Source organism: Ranitomeya imitator, chromosome 4 (assembly GCF_032444005.1).
Source record: "Ranitomeya imitator isolate aRanImi1 chromosome 4, aRanImi1.pri, whole genome shotgun sequence".
In the NCBI taxonomy this organism is placed as follows: Eukaryota; Metazoa; Chordata; class Amphibia; order Anura; family Dendrobatidae; genus Ranitomeya; species Ranitomeya imitator.
Genome location: NC_091285.1, coordinates 681522896 through 681542485, shown reverse-complemented (window position 1 = coordinate 681542485; position 19590 = coordinate 681522896). Strand labels below are relative to the sequence as shown.

At 45.8% G+C, this 19590-nt stretch overlaps 2 non-coding genes across 2 annotated transcripts; one reads left to right on the top strand and one right to left on the bottom strand.

Moving 5' to 3' along the window:
- Window positions 1–172: 172 nt before the first annotated feature.
- Window positions 173–307, bottom strand: LOC138677741 (U8 small nucleolar RNA). The gene has a single exon (XR_011321135.1). It is a non-coding gene; the product is annotated as a U8 small nucleolar RNA (small nucleolar RNA).
- Window positions 308–741: 434 nt separating this feature from the next.
- On the top strand, window positions 742–823 carry TRNAS-GCU (transfer RNA serine (anticodon GCU)). Its single transcript has one exon. It is a non-coding gene; the product is annotated as a tRNA-Ser (tRNA).
- Window positions 824–19590: the final 18767 nt, after the last annotated feature.

Sequence of the window (19590 nt, the reverse complement as noted above, 5' to 3'; positions counted from 1 at the left end):
GGCCGCAGAGCTACCAGATAAATCAGCGGCGCAGTACGGGGAGCTGGTGAACCATAAAACTACACGTCCCATCATGCCTTGCACAATTCAAGAACATGTAACTTTATCGATAAGAGAAGCATACAAAGCCCCATAACTTTATTGCTGTTTTTTGTAAACACACTAGGATCGTCTCAGAATGTCACGCACCCGGAGTTGTCGGTCCGGGCGGTGCGGGAGTTCGGTGTAATCACACACTCAGCCTCCTCCATTCATCATGTCTGTTTCTCCCGGAGGAGGAACAGGTAAGGATTAACCTCACTGACGATAGTGAGGGACGGTCACCACCGGCGTCCACCCCGCGGCCTCACCCGGGCCACCTGAGGGAGAGCGGTGCGGCACCGGCTCATTAGTATGGATATTATGCTAATGAGGCGCCCACGTGACGCCGGCGCTGACAATATTAATCATAAGATCAATAATTCCTCAATTATCACTCGCGACTGTGCTTCACCCAGGATGCACTGCGGCGCTCATTAGCATAGAGGGCCATGATTGGCTGGCTGTAGAAGGCAAGCGATTGGACGGCTAAGATTGCTCCTGCACATAAACACGCCTCTGCAACGTCACCAGCACAACATGGTCGGCGCGAAAAGCAAAATGGCGTCGGACGCGGTAATTTCTGTAGCCTTAGGCCGCCATCTTGTTGTAGCCTGAGCTCCCCCTAGAAATACCAGCACCAGCGACCTCACCATATAAGGAGACGAGGTGGCCGAGTGGTTAAGGCGATGGACTGCTAATCCATTGTGCTCTGCACGCGTGGGTTCGAATCCCATCCTCGTCGTCATTTTATCCTTCCACCTTTGTATATAGTACCGTGACTTCACACACAGGAATGGGGGATTACTCCGCCAGATAAGCTCATAAAATCGCACTGACACTGCAGGAGAAGCCGCACTGCATATTTTAATGTTAAGTTGATTTATACACTTATGGAATACCATTCTTTTACCTCAGCGACATTTTTAGTTGCTGGTGTATAAATGGCAGAGCGTGACGTAGCAAAGGTGGCCACCCCAGTACCATAGGAGCTGGTGTCCGCGGGCACGTCATCGGGTGCAGCCTGGCACCATGTTACTGTAGCCAGGAGCTGTAATGGCTGAGATCTGAGCAGAGCTGTCACATCACTGCGGCGCTAAGATCACAGTAACGACCAGTGAGTGATCACCAGGTGTGAGCCCCGGCCATGACGTCATAATGTAACGTGGATTCACCGCTGGATGAAATTGGTGCAGATCTGGTGCCCGGATCTAGTGAGCACTCACTGGTCACTACTGGGATCTGAGAGCCAGAATGACATGACGGCTCTACTACGATCACAGTAACGACCAGTGAGTGATCACCAGGTGTAAGCGCCAGTGCTACAACGGTGACGTCATGAAGTAACGTGGATTCACCACTGGATGAAAATGGCGCAGATCTGGTGCCCGGATCTAGTGAGCACTCACTGGTCAATTCTAGGATCTGAGAGCCAGAATGACATGACGGCTCTACTCCGATCACAGTAACGACCAGTGAGTCATCACCAGGTGTAAGCGCCAGTGCTACAACGGTGACGTCATAAAGTAACATGGACTCACCGCTGGAATAAATCGGCGCAGATCTGGTGCCCGGATCTAGTGAGCACTCACTGGTCAATACTGGGATCTGGGAGCCAGAATGACATGACGGCTCTACTCTGATCACAGTAACGACCAGTGAGTCATCACCAGGTGTAAGCGCCAGTGCTGCGGTGGTGACGTCATAAAGTACCGTGGATTCACCACTGGATGAAATTGGCGCAGATCTGGTGCCCGGATCTAGTGAGCACTCACTGGTCAATACTGGGATCTAAGCGCCACAATGACATGACGGCTCTATTCCGATCAGAGTAATGACCAGTGAGTGGTCAACAGGTGTAAGCGCCAGTGCTGCGGTGGTGACGTCATAAAGTAACATGGACTCACCGCTGGAATAAATCGGCGCAGATCTGGTGCCCGGATCTAGTGAGCACTCACTGGTCAATATTGGGATCTGAGAGCCAGAATGACATGACGGCTCTACTCCGATCACAGTAACGACCAGTGAGTGATCACCAGGTGTAAGCGCCAGTGCTACAACGGTGACGTTATAAAGTACCGTGGATTCACCACTGGATGAAATTGGCGCAGATCTGGTGCCCGGATCTAGTGAGCACTCACTGGTCAATACTGGGATCTAAGCGCCATAATGACATGACGGCTCTACTCCGATCATAGTAATGACCAGTGAGTGATCACCAGGTATGAGCACCAGCGCTGCGGCAGTGACATCATACAGTAATGTGGACTCACCACTAACTGAAATCGGTACAGGACTGGTGTCCGGATATAGTCCGGTCACTACTGGGATCTCAGTGCAAGTTTGGTGCCCAGATCTGGTGAGTACTCACTGGTCACTACTGGGATCTGAGCGCCAGAATGACATGACAACTCTACTTAGATCACATTAACGACCAGTGAGTGATCACCAGGTATGAGCACCAGCGCCGCAACGGTGACGTCATACAGTAACGTGGACTCACCACTGGATGAAATCGGCGCAGGTCTGGTCACTGGATTTGCACAGCTCTATGACACTTTGTATTGGGGTGGACAGAGTGCTTGTCTAGGCCTCTGTGTGCCCAGTATAACGATCCAGAGGCCTGTAGTGTAGATAATGTTGCAGAGTCTGAGCCATCATACTAACAGCCCATCTAAGGGATAATCACTTGTATCACATACAATCTGCATTTAGTCTAGGGAGGAAGAGAGTCACAGGGAGAGTGACAGAATCCAGTCTGTAGGCAGGGATTAGGGCTGTGCAGTCTGTTAGCAAATACAGTATATAACTGCAGTTTTTTGGATGAGGTGAAAAAATGTAATATATTTTGATCCATCGAGTATTTTGTGAGATTTGTATTACCTTTTTGTTTTATATAACACTACAAAAATTTTTTACAAAATTTCTCTGGGTTACAGCTCTTATCCATACACTATTCTGTATTCTGAATGAACTTATCTACTATATAATTGTCTAAGGGTCACTTCCGTCTGTCTGTCTTTCTGTCACGGATATTCATTGGTCGTGGCCTCTGTCTGTCATGGAAATCCAAGTCGCTGATTGGTCATGGTAAAACGCCCACGACCATTGCCACGACCAATCAGCGACGGGCGCAGTCCGGCGGCAACATGGCTGCTCCTTCCTCCCCGCAGTCAGTGCCCGCTCCGCACTCCCCTCCAGTCAGCTCTCACACAGGGTTAATGGCAGCGCTAATGGACCGCGTTATGCCGCGGTGTAACGCACTCCATTAACGCAGCTAGTAACCCTGTGTGACCAACTGTTTTACTACTGACGCTGCCTATGCAGCAGCAATAGTAAAAAGATCTAATGTTAAAAATAATTAAAAAAAATAAAAAATCATCATATTCTAACCTTCCGGCGCCATTCCCGCTCCTTGCGACGCTCTGGTGACCGGTCCATGCATTGCGATCTCGCAAGATGATGACGTAGCAAACTCGCGACACCGCTACGTCATCATCTCACGAGACCACAATGCACTCTTGAGACCGGAGCGCGCGAGGAGCGTCGGTAACAGCTTCCTGGATCCAGGGGCCAACGGAAGGTGAGTATATAACTATTTTTTAATTTTAATTCTTTTGTTTTAACAGGGATATGATGCCCACACTGCTATATACTACGTGGGCTGGGCAATATACTACGTGGCTGTGCAATATACTACGTGGCTGGGCAATATACTACGTGGCTGGGCAATATACTACGTGACTGGGCAATATACTACGTGGCTGGGCAATATACTACGTGACTGGGCAATATACTACGTGACTGGGCAATATACTACGTGGCTGGGCAATATACTACGTGACTGGGCAATATACTACGTGGCTGGGCAATATACTACGTGACTGGGCAATATACTACGTGGCTGGGCAATATACTACGTGACTGGGCAATATACTACGTGACTGGGCAATATACTACGTGGCTGGGCAATATACTACGTGACTGGGCAATATACCACGTGACTGGGCAATATACTACGTGACTGTGCAATATACTACGTGACTGGGCAATATACTACGTGACTGGGCAATATACTACGTGGCTGGGCAATATACTACGTGGCTCGGCAATATACTGCGCGGGCTGTGCAATATAGTTCATGGGATGTGCAATGTACTGCGTGGGCTGTGCTATACACTACGTGGCCTGTGCTATACACTACGTGGCCTGTGCTATACACTACGTGGCCTGTGTTATATACTGCGTGCGTGGTACTGCACGGGCTGTGCAATATACTACGCGGCTGGGCAATATACTACGTGACTGGCCAATATACTACGTGACTGGGCAATATACTACGTGTCTTTGCTGTATACTACGTGACTCTGTGCTGTATACTACATGGCTGGGCTATCTACTACGTGGCTGGGCAGTATACTACGTGGCTCTGTGCAATATACTACGTGACTGGGCAATATACTACGTGGCTGGGCAATATACTATGTGGCTGGGCAATATACTACGTGACTGGGCAATATACTACATGACTGGGCAATATACTACGTGGCTGGGCAATATACTACGTGGCTGGGTAATATACTACGTGACTGGGCAATATACTACGTGGCTGGGCAATATACTACGTGGCTGGGCAATATACTACGTGACTGGGCAATATACTACGTGGCTGGGCAATATACTACATGACTGAGCAATATACTACGTGGCTGGGCAATATACTACGTGACTGGGCAATATACTACGTGACTGGGCAATATACTACATGACTGAGCAATATACTACGTGGCTGGGCAATATACTACGTGGCTGGGTAATATACTACGTGACTGGGCAATATACTACGTGGCTGGGCAATATACTACGTGGCTGGGCAATATACTACGTGACTGGGCAATATACTACGTGACTGGGCAATATACTACGTGACTGGACAATATACTACGTGGTTGGACAATATACTACATCACTGGGCAATATACTACGTGGCTGCGCAATATACTACGTGACTGGGCAATATACTACGTGGCTGGGCAATATACTACGTGACTGGACAATATACTACGTGGTTGGACAATATACTACGTGGCTGGGCAATATACTACGTGACTGGACAATATACTACGTGGTTGGACAATATACTACGTGGTTGGGCAATATACTACGTGACTGGGCAATATACTACATGGTTGGACAATATACTACGTGACTGGGCAATATATTACGTGAATGGACAATATACTACGTGGTTGGGCAATATACTACATGGCTGGGCAATATACTACGTGGGCTGTGCAATATACTACGTGGACATGCATATTCTAGAATACCCAATGCGTTAGAATCGGGCCACCATCTACTTTATATATAACACTCCAAAAAAGCATTTAAAAATTTCGAAGGGTTAAATTTGTCAGCCATACAGTATTACGTAGCCTGGGGTATATTTCCTGTGATCTATAAAGCTTAAAAAAGCGTTAAAAAATATTCCAGGGTTAAATTTCTCATCCATACAGTTTCACGTTTTCTGGGGTACTTTTCTGTGATATCTAACACTCAAAAAAAGTGTTAAAACAAGTAGCTGAATTACATTCCTCACCCATACACTATTCCGTGGTCTGGGGTAAATTTCTGGGATATTATCTAACACTCCAAAAAAGCATTAAAAAATTGGCTGGATTACAGTTCTCCTCCATACACTATTCTGTAGTCTGGGGTACATTTCCTGTAATATATAAAATGGATGGACTGGGGGGCCTAGGCTGATCAGAAGAGACAAGGAGGCAAATCAGGACTAGGACTGGGCAAATGTTATCGGGCCTGCTAGCTGCAAGGTACCGAGAGTTAGCATCTCGGGGGGCGGTAGTTACTACCGTCAACTAAGAAGGGGTCCACTTGCCTTGAAAGCTGCAAAAGTGGACAGCTGAAAGTATGGGTCACGTTTCTCAAAATGGAGGCTCAACATCTGTTAGGCCGGCCTCACACACAGCGTAAGACAATACAGTCCGTATATTACGGCCGTAATACGCTGAAAAGTCCCCAAAATAGTGGTCCGTAGCTCCTCCGTAGGCAGGGTGTATCAGCGTATTTTGCTCATGGCATCCTCCGTATGTAATCTGTATGGCAGCCGTACTGCGTGTTTTTCTCGCAGGCTTGCAAAAGCGACATACGGCTATACAAGGGATCCATGTGTTAAAAAATATATATATATATATATATATATACTGTCAATATATATATATATATATATATATATATATATATATATATATATATATGTCAGTAGACACATATATGTATATATATTATTACTTCATACAGCGCGAGATAGCTTTAAAGCCGGTAATTCAATTACCGGCTTTTGCTTTCTCCTTCCTAAACCCGACATGATATGAGACCTGGTTTACATACAGTAAACCATCTCATATCACCTTTTTTTTGCATATTCCACACTACTAATGTTAGTAGTGGGTATATGCAAAATTTGGCCTTTCTAGCTAGTAAATTAAAGGGTTAAATGGCGGAAAAAATTGGCGTGGGCTCCCGCGCAATTTTCTCCGCCAGAGTAGTAAAGCCAGTGACTGAGGGCAGATATTAATAGCCTGGAGAGGGTCCACGGTTATTGGCCCCCCCTGGCTAAAAACACCTGCCCCCAGCCACCCCAGAAAAGGCACATCTGGAAGATGCGCCTATTCTGGCACTTGGCCACTCTCTTCCCACTCCCGTGTAGCGGTGGGATATGGGGTAATGAAGGGTTAATGTCACCTTGCTATTGTAAGGTGACATTAAGCCAAATTAATAATGGAGAGGCGTCAATTATGACACCTATCCATTATTAATCCAATACTAGTAAAGGGTTAAAAAAAAACACACACACATTATTATTATTATTAGTTCATAAGAGGCGCCCTCTGCTGGTTGTTCTCATATGAACTCGAGCCTTGGAGCTTTCTAGGAAAGTTCCCACGATCTAGGAACAGCCAGCAGAGGGCGCCTCACCGCAAATGAAGGTAAATATAGGTCATTGACCTACTTTACCTTCATTCCCGGGGTTTTGCAACCAGGAACAACGCTGCAAATATTTTAACCCCTTCAGATGGATTTACATCGTTGGACGTTACAGATCTGCGGAAGGTATGGATATTGTTGGTTTATTTTTATTTTTTTTGTTACAGAACGAAGGTCTTCAGTGATTGGATTGAGCGTAGAATAAAATATTACAACAACCTTTGTTTTTTTTTCATTAAATTAATTTTTAATAATGTGTGTGTTTTTTTTTTAACCCTTTACTACTATTGGATTAATAATGGATAGGTGTCATAATTGATGCCTCTCCATTATTAATTTGGCTTAATGTCACCTTACAATAGCAAGGTGGCATTAACCCTTCATTACCCCATATCCCACCGCTACACGGGAATGGGAAGAGAGTGGCCAAGTGCCAGAATAGGCGCATCTTCCAGATGTGCCTTTTCTGGGGTGGCTGGGGGCAGATATTTGTAGCCAGGGGGGGGGCCAATAACCATGGACCCTCTCCAGGCTATTAATATCTGCCCTCAGTCACTGGCTTTACCACTCTGGCGGAGAAAATTGTGCGGGAGCCCACGCCAATTTTTTCCGCCATTTAACCCTTTAATTTAATAGCTAGAACGGCCAAATTTTGCATATACACACTACTGACATTAGTAGTGTGGAATATGCAAAAAAAAGGTGATATGAGATGGTTTACTGTATGTAAACCAGGTCTCGTATCATGTCGGGTTTAGGAAGGAGAAAGCAAAAGCCGGCAATTGAATTACCGGTATTCTGCTATATCGCGCTGGATGAAATATTAATATATATATACATATATGTGTCTCACTGACATAGAATAGATATATATATACCTATTCTATGTGTACACGTTTATTCTACCTATTCTATTGTAAGCTGTCAGTGTGATTTTACTGTACACCGCACTGAACTGTACACCGCTTTTCTCTCGAACACCGCTGCGTATTTCTCGCAAGTCACACTGCTGGTCCGTGTGTAATCTGTATTTTTCTGGCTTCCATAGACTTTCATTGGCGTTTTTTTTGCGCAATACGGTGACAAACGCAGCATGCTGCGATTTTCTACGGCCGTAGAAAGCCGTATAATACAGATCAGTAAAATACGGCAGATAGGAGCAGGGGCATAGAGAATAATTGGGCTGTTTGTTAGGCGTGTTTTACGGACGTATTTTCTGCACTCATACGTCCGTAAAACTCGCTAGTGTGACACCGGCCTTATGCAGTGGGTGTGATCCCAGAAGGAAGGGAGCATGATGAACCCTTCTTGAGAAATGAATGGGTCTGGGAGAGGCTCCTTGAGGTGGCTTGAGATAGGGCTACATCTTATGCATGAGCAGACAATGATGCACGTGACACAGGGGGCTGTTGCCCATTTCTATATCTCTGTCACTCCGGCACTACCTGAAGCCGGGTCACTTACAGCCCAGACACCTGGTAATTGGGCTCCAGGAAGCAGGTAGAGGCAATCCCCCAGCCTCAGTAGGAAGGAGAAGAAGCAGACATCTGAAGAGAATTACCATATTGCCCTGCTTATATTTTATCCTGGCATGATACTTTAGGCAAAGCCTTTATGTAGGAGTACCGCAAGCACACTTTTAAAATATTTGAATGAGGCATGTCAGTTGTTGCCTTTCAGGGGTCTATGGGTGACCCTCCTCATAATTTTTTGTCTGTGTAGCAGTACATAAACCACACTTTCAAAATATTTTCATTCAAAATGTTGTTATGGATTTAATGACTCATCCATACAGCTTTAACTCCTTCATCCTAAAGCCTGTTTTCACCTTCCTGACCAGGCCATTTTTTTTCAAATCTGACCACTGTCACTTTGAGGTCATAACTCCAGAACACTTCAACGGATTCCACTGAGATGGTTTTTCGTTACATATTGTACTTCATGACAGTGGTAACATTTCTTCGATATGACTTCTGTTTGTGAAAAAATTGGCGAAAATTTAGCAATTTTCAAACTTTTAATTTTTATACCCTTAAATCAGAGAGTGGTGTCACACAAAATAGTTAGTAAATAAATTTTCCCACATGTCTACTTTACTGCAGCACAATTTTGGAAACATAATTTTTTTTCGTTATAGTTATAAGGGTTAAAAGTTGACCAGCGATTTCTCATTTTTCCAACAAAGTTTGCAAAATCATTTTTTAGTGACCACCTCACATTTGGAGTGACTTTGAGGGGTCTATATGACAGAAAATACCCAAAAGTGACACCATTCTAAAAACTGCACCCCTCAAGGTGCTCAAAACCACATTCAAGAAGTTTATTAACCCTTCAAGTGCTTCATGGGAATAAATGGAATGTGGAAGTAAAAAGTAAACATTTAACTCTTTTTCCCAACAATTTTCCTTGAATCGTACAATTTGTTGTGCACTTTCTCCTGAGTACACTGATACTTCAAATGTGGAGGAAAACTACTTTTTCAGCGCACGGCAGGGCTCGGAATGGAAGGAGCACCGTTTGACTTTTTGAATGCACAATTTGCTGGAATAATTAGCGGACGCCATGCCGTGTTTTGAGAGCCCCTGATGTGCCTAAACAGTAAAAAAAACAGGTGACATCACTTTGGAAACTAGACCCCTCAAGGAACTAATCTAGATGTGTGGTGACAACTTTGAACTCCCAAGTGCTTCAGAAAAGTTTAAAATGTAGAGCCGTTAAAATAAAAATAAAAATCAATTTTTTCCCACATTTCTCGTGGGTTTGGAATGTTTTTTTTTGTCCCTCCTTAAAGTGAAGTAAAGCTGTGACCCCATTGTTCTAAGCAGCGATCTGGGGGTCAGAGAGGCTTACAGGGGTCTTCTCCGTGCTGTTCTCCTTCCAATCAGCACTTCTCCCATCTATTTGAACATTATCATCACTGCCCCCAAAACCTCTCTGTAGGGTCTGCCAGAAAAAAGCTCAGCTCCCCTTACACTCAAAACAAGCACCCAAGCATTTTAGTGCTGGCTCATCCCTAGTGATACTGTCTGCTGAGCCGTGTATCTAATCCTATCCTGTGTGATACTGACTGCTGAGCCGTGTATCTAATCCTATCCTGTCTGATACTGACTGCTGAACTGTGTATCTAATCCTATCCTGTGTGATACTGACTGCTGAGCCGTGTATCTAATCCTATGCTGTGTGATACTGTCTGCTGAGCCGTGTACCTAATCCTATCCTGTGTGATACTGACTGCTGAGCCGTGTATCTAACCCTATCCTGTGTGATACTGACTGCTGAGCCGTGTATCTAACCCTATCCTGTGTGATACTGACTGCTGAGCCGTGTATCTAATCCTATCCTGTGTGATACTGACTGCTGAGCCGTGTATCTAATCCTATCCTGTGTGATACTGTCTGCTGAGCCGTGTATCTAATCCTATCCTGTGTGATACTGACTGCTGAGCCGTGTATCTAATCCTATCCTGTGTGATACTGTCTGCTGAGCCGTGTATCTAATCCTATCCTGTGTGATACTGACTGCTGAGCCGTGTATCTAATCCTATCCTGTGTGATACTGACTGCTGAGCCGTGTATCTAATCCTATCCCTAGTGATACTGACTGCTGAGCCGTGTATCTAATCCTATCCTGTGTGATACTGACTACTGAGCCGTGTATCTAATCCTATCCTGTGTGATACTGACTGCTGAGCCGTGTATCTAATCCTATCCTGTGTGATACTGACTGCTGAGCCGTGTATCTAATCCTATCCTGTGTGATACTGACTGCTGAGCGGTGTATCTAATCCTATCCTGTGTGATACTGTCTGCTCAGCCGTGTATCTAATCCTATCCTGTGTGATACTGACTGCTGACCGGTGTATCTAATCCTATCCTGTGTGATACTGTCTGCTGAGCCGTGTATCTAATCCTATCCTGTGTGATACTGACTGCTGAGCCGTGTATCTAATCCTCTCCTGTGTGATACTGACTGCTGAGCCGTGTATCTAATCCTATCCTGTGTGATACTGTCTGCTGAGCCGTGTATCTAATCCTATCCTGTGTGATACTGACTGCTGAGCCGTGTATCTAATCCTATCCTGTGTGATACTGACTGCTGAGCTGTGTATCTAATCCTATCCTGTGTGATACTGTCTGCTGAGCCGTGTATCTAATCCTATCCTGTGTGATACTGACTGCTGAGCCGTGTATCTAATCCTATCCTGTGTGATACTGTCTGCTGAGCCGTGTATCTAATCCTATCCTGTGTGATACTGACTGCTGAGCCGTGTATCTAATCCTATCCTGTGTGATACTGACTGCTGAGCCGTGTATCTAATCCTATCCTGTGTGATACTGACTGCTGAACTGTGTATCTAATCCTATCCTGTGTGATACTGTCTGCTGAGCCGTGTATCTAATCCTATCCTGTGTGATACTGACTGCTGAGCCGTGTATCTAATCCTATGCTGTGTGATACTGTCTGCTGAGCCGTGTACCTAATCCTATCCTGTGTGATACTGACTGCTGAGCCGTGTATCTAACCCTATCCTGTGTGATACTGACTGCTGAGCCGTGTATCTAACCCTATCCTGTGTGATACTGACTGCTGAGCCGTGTATCTAATCCTATCCTGTGTGATACTGACTGCTGAGCCGTGTATCTAATCCTATCCTGTGTGATACTGTCTGCTGAGCCGTGTATCTAATCCTATCCTGTGTGATACTGACTGCTGAGCCGTGTATCTAATCCTATCCTGTGTGATACTGTCTGCTGAGCCGTGTATCTAATCCTATCCTGTGTGATACTGACTGCTGAGCCGTGTATCTAATCCTATCCTGTGTGATACTGACTGCTGAGCCGTGTATCTAATCCTATCCCTAGTGATACTGACTGCTGAGCCGTGTATCTAATCCTATCCTGTGTGATACTGACTGCTGAGCCGTGTATCTAATCCTATGCTGTGTGATACTGTCTGCTGAGCCGTGTACCTAATCCTATCCTGTGTGATACTGACTGCTGAGCCGTGTATCTAACCCTATCCTGTGTGATACTGACTGCTGAGCCGTGTATCTAACCCTATCCTGTGTGATACTGACTGCTGAGCCGTGTATCTAATCCTATCCTGTGTGATACTGACTGCTGAGCCGTGTATCTAATCCTATCCTGTGTGATACTGTCTGCTGAGCCGTGTATCTAATCCTATCCTGTGTGATACTGACTGCTGAGCCGTGTATCTAATCCTATCCTGTGTGATACTGTCTGCTGAGCCGTGTATCTAATCCTATCCTGTGTGATACTGACTACTGAGCCGTGTATCTAATCCTATCCTGTGTGATACTGACTGCTGAGCCGTGTATCTAATCCTATCCTGTGTGATACTGACTGCTGAGCCGTGTATCTAATCCTATCCTGTGTGATACTGACTGCTGAGCGGTGTATCTAATCCTATCCTGTGTGATACTGTCTGCTCAGCCGTGTATCTAATCCTATCCTGTGTGATACTGACTGCTGACCGGTGTATCTAATCCTATCCTGTGTGATACTGTCTGCTGAGCCGTGTATCTAATCCTATCCTGTGTGATACTGACTGCTGAGCCGTGTATCTAATCCTATCCTGTGTGATACTGTCTGCTGAGCCGTGTATCTAATCCTATCCTGTGTGATACTGACTGCTGAGCCGTGTATCTAATCCTATGCTGTGTGATACTGTCTGCTGAGCCGTGTACCTAATCCTATCCTGTGTGATACTGACTGCTGAGCCGTGTATCTAACCCTATCCTGTGTGATACTGACTGCTGAGTCGTGTATCTAACCCTATCCTGTGTGATACTGACTGCTGAGCCGTGTATCCAATCCTATCCTGTGTGATACTGTCTGCTGAGCTGTGTATCTAATCCTATCCTGTGTGATACTGACTGCTGAGCTGTGTATCTAATCCTATCCTGTGTGATACTGACTGCTGAGCCGTGTATCTAATCCTATCCTGTGTGATACTGACTGCTGAGCCGTGTATCTAATCCTATCCTGTGTGATACTGTCTGCTGAGCTGTGTATCTAATCCCATCCTGTGTGATACTGACTGCTGAGCCGTGTATCTAATCCTATCCTGTGTGATACTGACTGCTGAGCTGTGTATCTAATCCTATCCTGTGTGATACTGACTGCTGACCGGTGTATCTAATCCTATCCTGTGTGATACTGTCTGCTGAGCCGTGTATCTAATCCTATCCTGTGTGATACTGACTGCTGAGCCGTGTATCTAATCCTCTCCTGTGTGATACTGACTGCTGAGCCGTGTATCTAATCCTCTCCTGTGTGATACTGACTGCTGAGCCGTGTATCTAATCCTATCCTATGTGATACTGACTGCTGAGCCGTGTATCTAATCCTCTCCTGTGATACTGACTGCTGAGCCGTGTATCTAATCCTATCCTGTGTGATACTGTCTGCTGAGCTGTGTATCTAATCCCATCCTGTGTGATACTGACTGCTGACCGGTGTATCTAATCCTATCCTGTGTGATACTGACTGCTGACCGGTGTATCTAATCCTATCCTGTGTGATACTGTCTGCTGAGCCGTGTATCTAATCCTCTCCTGTGTGATACTGACTGCTGAGCCGTGTATCTAATCCTATCCTGTGTGATACTGTCTGCTGAGCCGTGTATCTAATCCTATCCTGTGTGATACTGACTGCTGAGCTGTGTATCTAATCCTATCCTGTGTGATACTGACTGCTGAGCTGTGTATCTAATCCTATCCTGTGTGATACTGTCTGCTGAGCCGCGTATCTAATCCTATCCTGTGTGATACTGACTGCTGAGCCGTGTATCTAATCCTATCCTGTGTGATACTGTCTGCTGAGCCGTGTATCTAATCCTATCCTGTGTGATACTGACTGCTGAGCCGTGTATCTAATCCTATGCTGTGTGATACTGTCTGCTGAGCCGTGTACCTAATCCTATCCTGTGTGATACTGACTGCTGAGCCGTGTATCTAACCCTATCCTGTGTGATACTGACTGCTGAGTCGTGTATCTAACCCTATCCTGTGTGATACTGACTGCTGAGCCGTGTATCTAATCCTATCCTGTGTGATACTGTCTGCTGAGCTGTGTATCTAATCCCATCCTGTGTGATACTGACTGCTGACCTGTGTATCTAATCCTATCCTGTGTGATACTGACTGCTGAGCTGTGTATCTAATCCTATCCTGTGTGATACTGACTGCTGAGCCGTGTATCTAATCCTATCCTGTGTGATACTGACTGCTGAGCCATGTATCTAATCCTATCCTGTGTGATACTGACTGCTGAGCCGTGTATCTAATCCTATCCTGTGTGATACTGTCTGCTGAGCTGTGTATCTAATCCCATCCTGTGTGATACTGACTGCTGAGCCGTGTATCTAATCCTATCCTGTGTGATACTGACTGCTGAGCTGTGTATCTAATCCTATCCTGTGTGATACTGACTGCTGACCGGTGTATCTAATCCTATCCTGTGTGATACTGTCTGCTGAGCCGTGTATCTAATCCTATCCTGTGTGATACTGACTGCTGAGCCGTGTATCTAATCCTCTCCTGTGTGATACTGACTGCTGAGCCGTGTATCTAATCCTCTCCTGTGTGATACTGACTGTTGAGCCGTGTATCTAATCCTATCCTATGTGATACTGACTGCTGAGCCGTGTATCTAATCCTCTCCTGTGTGATACTGACTGCTGAGCCGTGTATCTAATCCTATCCTGTGTGATACTGTCTGCTGAGCTGTGTATCTAATCCCATCCTGTGTGATACTGACTGCTGACCTGTGTATCTAATCCTATCCTGTGTGATACTGACTGCTGAGCCGTGTATCTAATCCTATCCTGTGTGATACTGACTGCTGAGCTGTGTATCTAATCCTATCCTGTGTGATACTGACTGCTGAGCCGTGTATCTAATCCTATCCTGTGTGATACTGACTGCTGAGCCGTGTATCTAATCCTATCCTGTGTGATACTGACTGCTGAGCCGTGTGTCTAATCCTATCCTGTGTGATACTGTCTGCTGAGCTGTGTATCTAATCCTATCCTGTGTGATACTATCTGCTGAGCCGTGTATCTAATCCTATCCTGTGTGATACTGTCTGCTGAGCCGTGTATCTAATCACATCCTGTGTGATACTATCTGCTGAGCTGTGTATCTAATCCCATCCTGTGTGATACTGACTGCTGAGCCGTGTATCTAATCCCATTCTGTGTGATACTGACTGCTGAGCCGTGTATCTAATCCTATCCTGTGTGATACTGTCTGCTGAGCCGTGTATCCAATCCTATCCTGTGTGATACTGACTGCTGAGCCGTGTATCTAATCCTATCCTGTGTGATACTGACTGCTGAACCGTGTATCTAATCCTATCCTGTGTGATACTGACTGCTGAGCCGTGTATCTAATCCTCTCCTGTGTGATACTGACTGCTGAGCCGTGTATCTAATCCCATCCTGTGTGATACTGACTGCTGAGCCGTGTATCTAATCCCATTCTGTGTGATACTGACTGCTGAGCTGTGTATCTAATCCTATCCTGTGTGATACTGTCTGCTGAGCCGTGTATCTAATCCTATCCTGTGTGATACTGACTGCTGAGCTGTGTATCTAATCCTCTCCTGTGTGATACTGACTGCTGAGCCATGTATCTAATCCTCTCCTGTGTGATCCTGACTGCTGAGCCGTGTATCTAATCCTCTCCTGTGTGATACTGACTGCTGAGCCGTGTATCTAATCCTATCCTGTGTGATACTGACTGCTGAGCTGTGTATCTAATCCTCTCCTGTGTGATACTGACTGCTGAGCCGTGTATCTAATCCTATCCTGTGTGATACTGTCTGCTGAGCCGTGTATCTAATCCTCTCCTGTGTGATACTGACTGCTGAGCCGTGTATCTAATCCTATCCTGTGTGATACTGACTGCTGAGCTGTATCTAATCCTCTCCTGTGTGATACTGACTGCTGAGCTGTATCTAATCCTATCCTGTGTGATACTGACTGCTGAGCTGTATCTAATCCTATCCTGTGTGATACTGACTGCTGAGCCGTGTATCTAATCCTATCCTGTGTGATACTGACTGCTGAGCTGTGTATCTAATCCTCTCCTGTGTGATACTGACTGCTGAGCCGTGTATCTAATCCTCTCCTGTGTGATACTGACTGCTGAGCTGTATCTAATCCTATCCTGTGTGATACTGACTGCTGAGCCGTGTATCTAATCCTATCCTGTGTGATACTGACTGCTGAGCTGTGTATCTAATCCTCTCCTGTGTGATACTGACTGCTGAGCCGTGTATCTAATCCTATCCTGTGTGATACTGTCTGCTGAGCCGTGTATCTAATCCTCTCCTGTGTGATACTGACTGCTGAGCTGTATCTAATCCTCTCCTGTGTGATACTGACTGCTGAGCCGTGTATCTAATCCTATCCTGTGTGATACTGACTGCTGAGCTGTATCTAATCCTCTCCTGTGTGATACTGACTGCTGAGCTGTATCTAATCCTATCCTGTGTGATACTGACTGCTGAGCCGTGTATCTAATCCTATCCTGTGTGATACTGACTGCTGAGCTGTATCTAATCCTCTCCTGTGTGATACTGACTGCTGAGCTGTATCTAATCCTATCCTGTGTGATACTGACTGCTGAGCTGTATCTAATCCTCTCCTGTGTGATACTGACTGCTGAGCTGTGTATCTAATCCTATCCTGTGTGATACTGACTGCTGAGCCGTGTATCTAATCCTATCCTGTGTGATACTGACTGCTGAGCCGTGTATCTAATCCTATCCTGTGTGATACTGACTGCTGAGCCGTGTATCTAATCCTATCCTGTGTGATACTGACTGCTGAGCCGTGTATCTAATCCTCTCCTGTGTGATACTGACTGCAGAGCCGTGTATCTAATCCCTTCCTGTGTGATACTGACTGCTGAGCCGTGTATCTAATCCTCTCCTGTGTGATACTGACTGCTGAGCTGTATCTAATCCCATCCTGTGTGATACTGACTGCTGAGCTGTATCTAATCCTATCCTGTGTGATACTGACTGCTGAGCTGTGTATCTAATCCTCTCCTGTGTGATACTGACTGCTGAGCCGTGTATCTAATCCTCTCCTGTGTGATACTGACTGCTGAGCCGTGTATCTAATCCTCTCCTGTGTGATACTGACTGCTGAGCCGTGTATATAATCCTATCCTGTGTGATACTGTCTGCTGAGCTGTGTATCTAATCCTATCCTGTGTGATACTGTCTGCTGAGCCGTGTATCTAATCCCATCCTGTGTGATACTGACTGCTGAGCCGTGTATCTAATCCTATCCTGTGTGATACTGACTGCTGAGCCGTGTATCTAATCCCATCCTGTGTGATACTGACTGCTGAGCCGTGTATCTAATCCTATCCTGTGTGATACTGTCTGCTGAGCCGTGTATCTAATCCCATCCTGTGTGATACTGACTGCTGAGCTGTGTATCTAATCCTCTCCTGTGTGATACTGTCTGCTGAGCCGTGTATCTAATCCCATCCTGTGTGATACTGACTGCTGAGCCGTGTATCGAATCCTATCCTGTGTGATACTGACTGCTGAGCCGTGTATCTAATCCTATCCTGTGTGATACTGACTGCTGAGCCGTGTATCTAATCCTACCCTGTGTGATACTGACTGCTGAGCCGTGTATCTAATCCTATCCTGTGTGATACTGTCTGTTGAGCCCTGTATCTAATCCTATCCTGTGTGATACTGTCTGCTGAGCTGTGTATCTAATCCTATCCTGTGTGATACTGACTGCTGAGCCGTGTATCTAATCCTATCCTGTGTGATACTGACTGCTGAGCCGTGTATCTAATCCTATCCTGTGTGATACTGACTGCTGAGCCGTGTATCTAATCCCATCCTGTGTGATACTGTCTGCTGAGCTGTGTATCTAATCCCATCCTGTGTGATACTGACTGCTGAGCCGTGTATCTAATCCCATCCTGTGTGATACTGACTGCTGAGCTGTGTATCTAATCCTCTCCTGTGTGATACTGACTGCTGAGCTGTGTATCTAATCCTATCCTGTGTGATACTGTCTGCTGAGCTGTGTATCTAATCCTATCCTGTGTGATACTGACTGCTGAGCTGTGTATCTAATCCCATCCTGTGTGATACTGACTGCTGAGCCGTGTATCTAATCCCATCCTGTGTGATACTGACTGCTGAGCTGTGTATCTAATCCTCTCCTGTGTGATACTGACTGCTGAGCTGTGTATCTAATCCTATCCTGTGTGATACTGTCTGCTGAGCTGTGTATCTAATCCTATCCTGTGTGATACTGACTGCTGAGCTGTGTATCTAATCCCATCCTGTGTGATACTGTCTGCTGAGCCGTGTATCTAATCCTCTCCTGTGTGATACTGACTGCTGAGCTGTGTATCTAATCCCATCCTGTGTGATACTGTCTGCTGAGCCGTGTATCTAATCCTATCCTGTGATACTGACTGCTGAGCCGTGTATCTAATCCTCTCCTGTGTGATACAGTCTGCTGAGCCGTGTATCTAATCCCATCCTGTGTGATACTGACTGCTGAGCCGTGTATCTAATCCTCTCCTGTGTGATACTGACTGCTGAGCGGTGTATCTAATCCTATCCTGTGTGATACTGTCTGCTGAGCCGTGTATCTAATCCTATCCTGTGTGATTTTGACTGCTGATCCGTGTATCTAATCCTATCCTGTGTGATACTGACTGCTGAGCCGTATCTAATCCCATCCTGTGTGATACTGACTGCTGAGCCGTGTATCTAATCCTCTCCTGTGTGATACTGACTGCTGAGCCGTGTATCTAATCCCATCCTGTGTGATACTGACTGCTGAGCCGTGTATCTAATCCCATCCTGTGTGATACTGACTGCTGAGCCGTGTATCTAATCCTCTCCTGTGTGATACTGACTGCTGAGCCGTGTATCTAATCCCATCCTGTGTGATACTGACTGCTGAGCCGTGTATCTAATCCTCTCCTGTGTGATACTGACTGCTGAGCTGTGTATCTAATCCTCTCCTGTGTGATACTGACTGCTGATCCGTGTATCTAATCCTATCCTGTGTGATACTGACTGCTGAGCCGTGTATCTAATCCTATCCTGTGTGATACTGACTGCTGATCCGTGTATCTAATCCTATCCTGTGTGATACTGTCTGCTGAGCCGTGTATCTAATCCTCTCCTGTGTGATATTATGCTGAGCCGTGTATCTAATCCTATCCTGTGTGATACTGACTGCTGAGCCGTGTATCTAATCCCATCCTGTGTGATACTGACTGCTGAGCCGTGTATCTAATCCCATCCTGTGTGATACTGACTGCTGAGCCGTGTATCTAATCCTATCCTGTGTGATACTGACTGCTGATCCGTGTATCTAATCCTATCCTGTGTGATACTGACTGCTGAGCCGTGTATCTAATCCTCTCCTGTGTGATACTGACTGCTGAGCCGTGTATCTAATCCTATCCTGTGTGATACT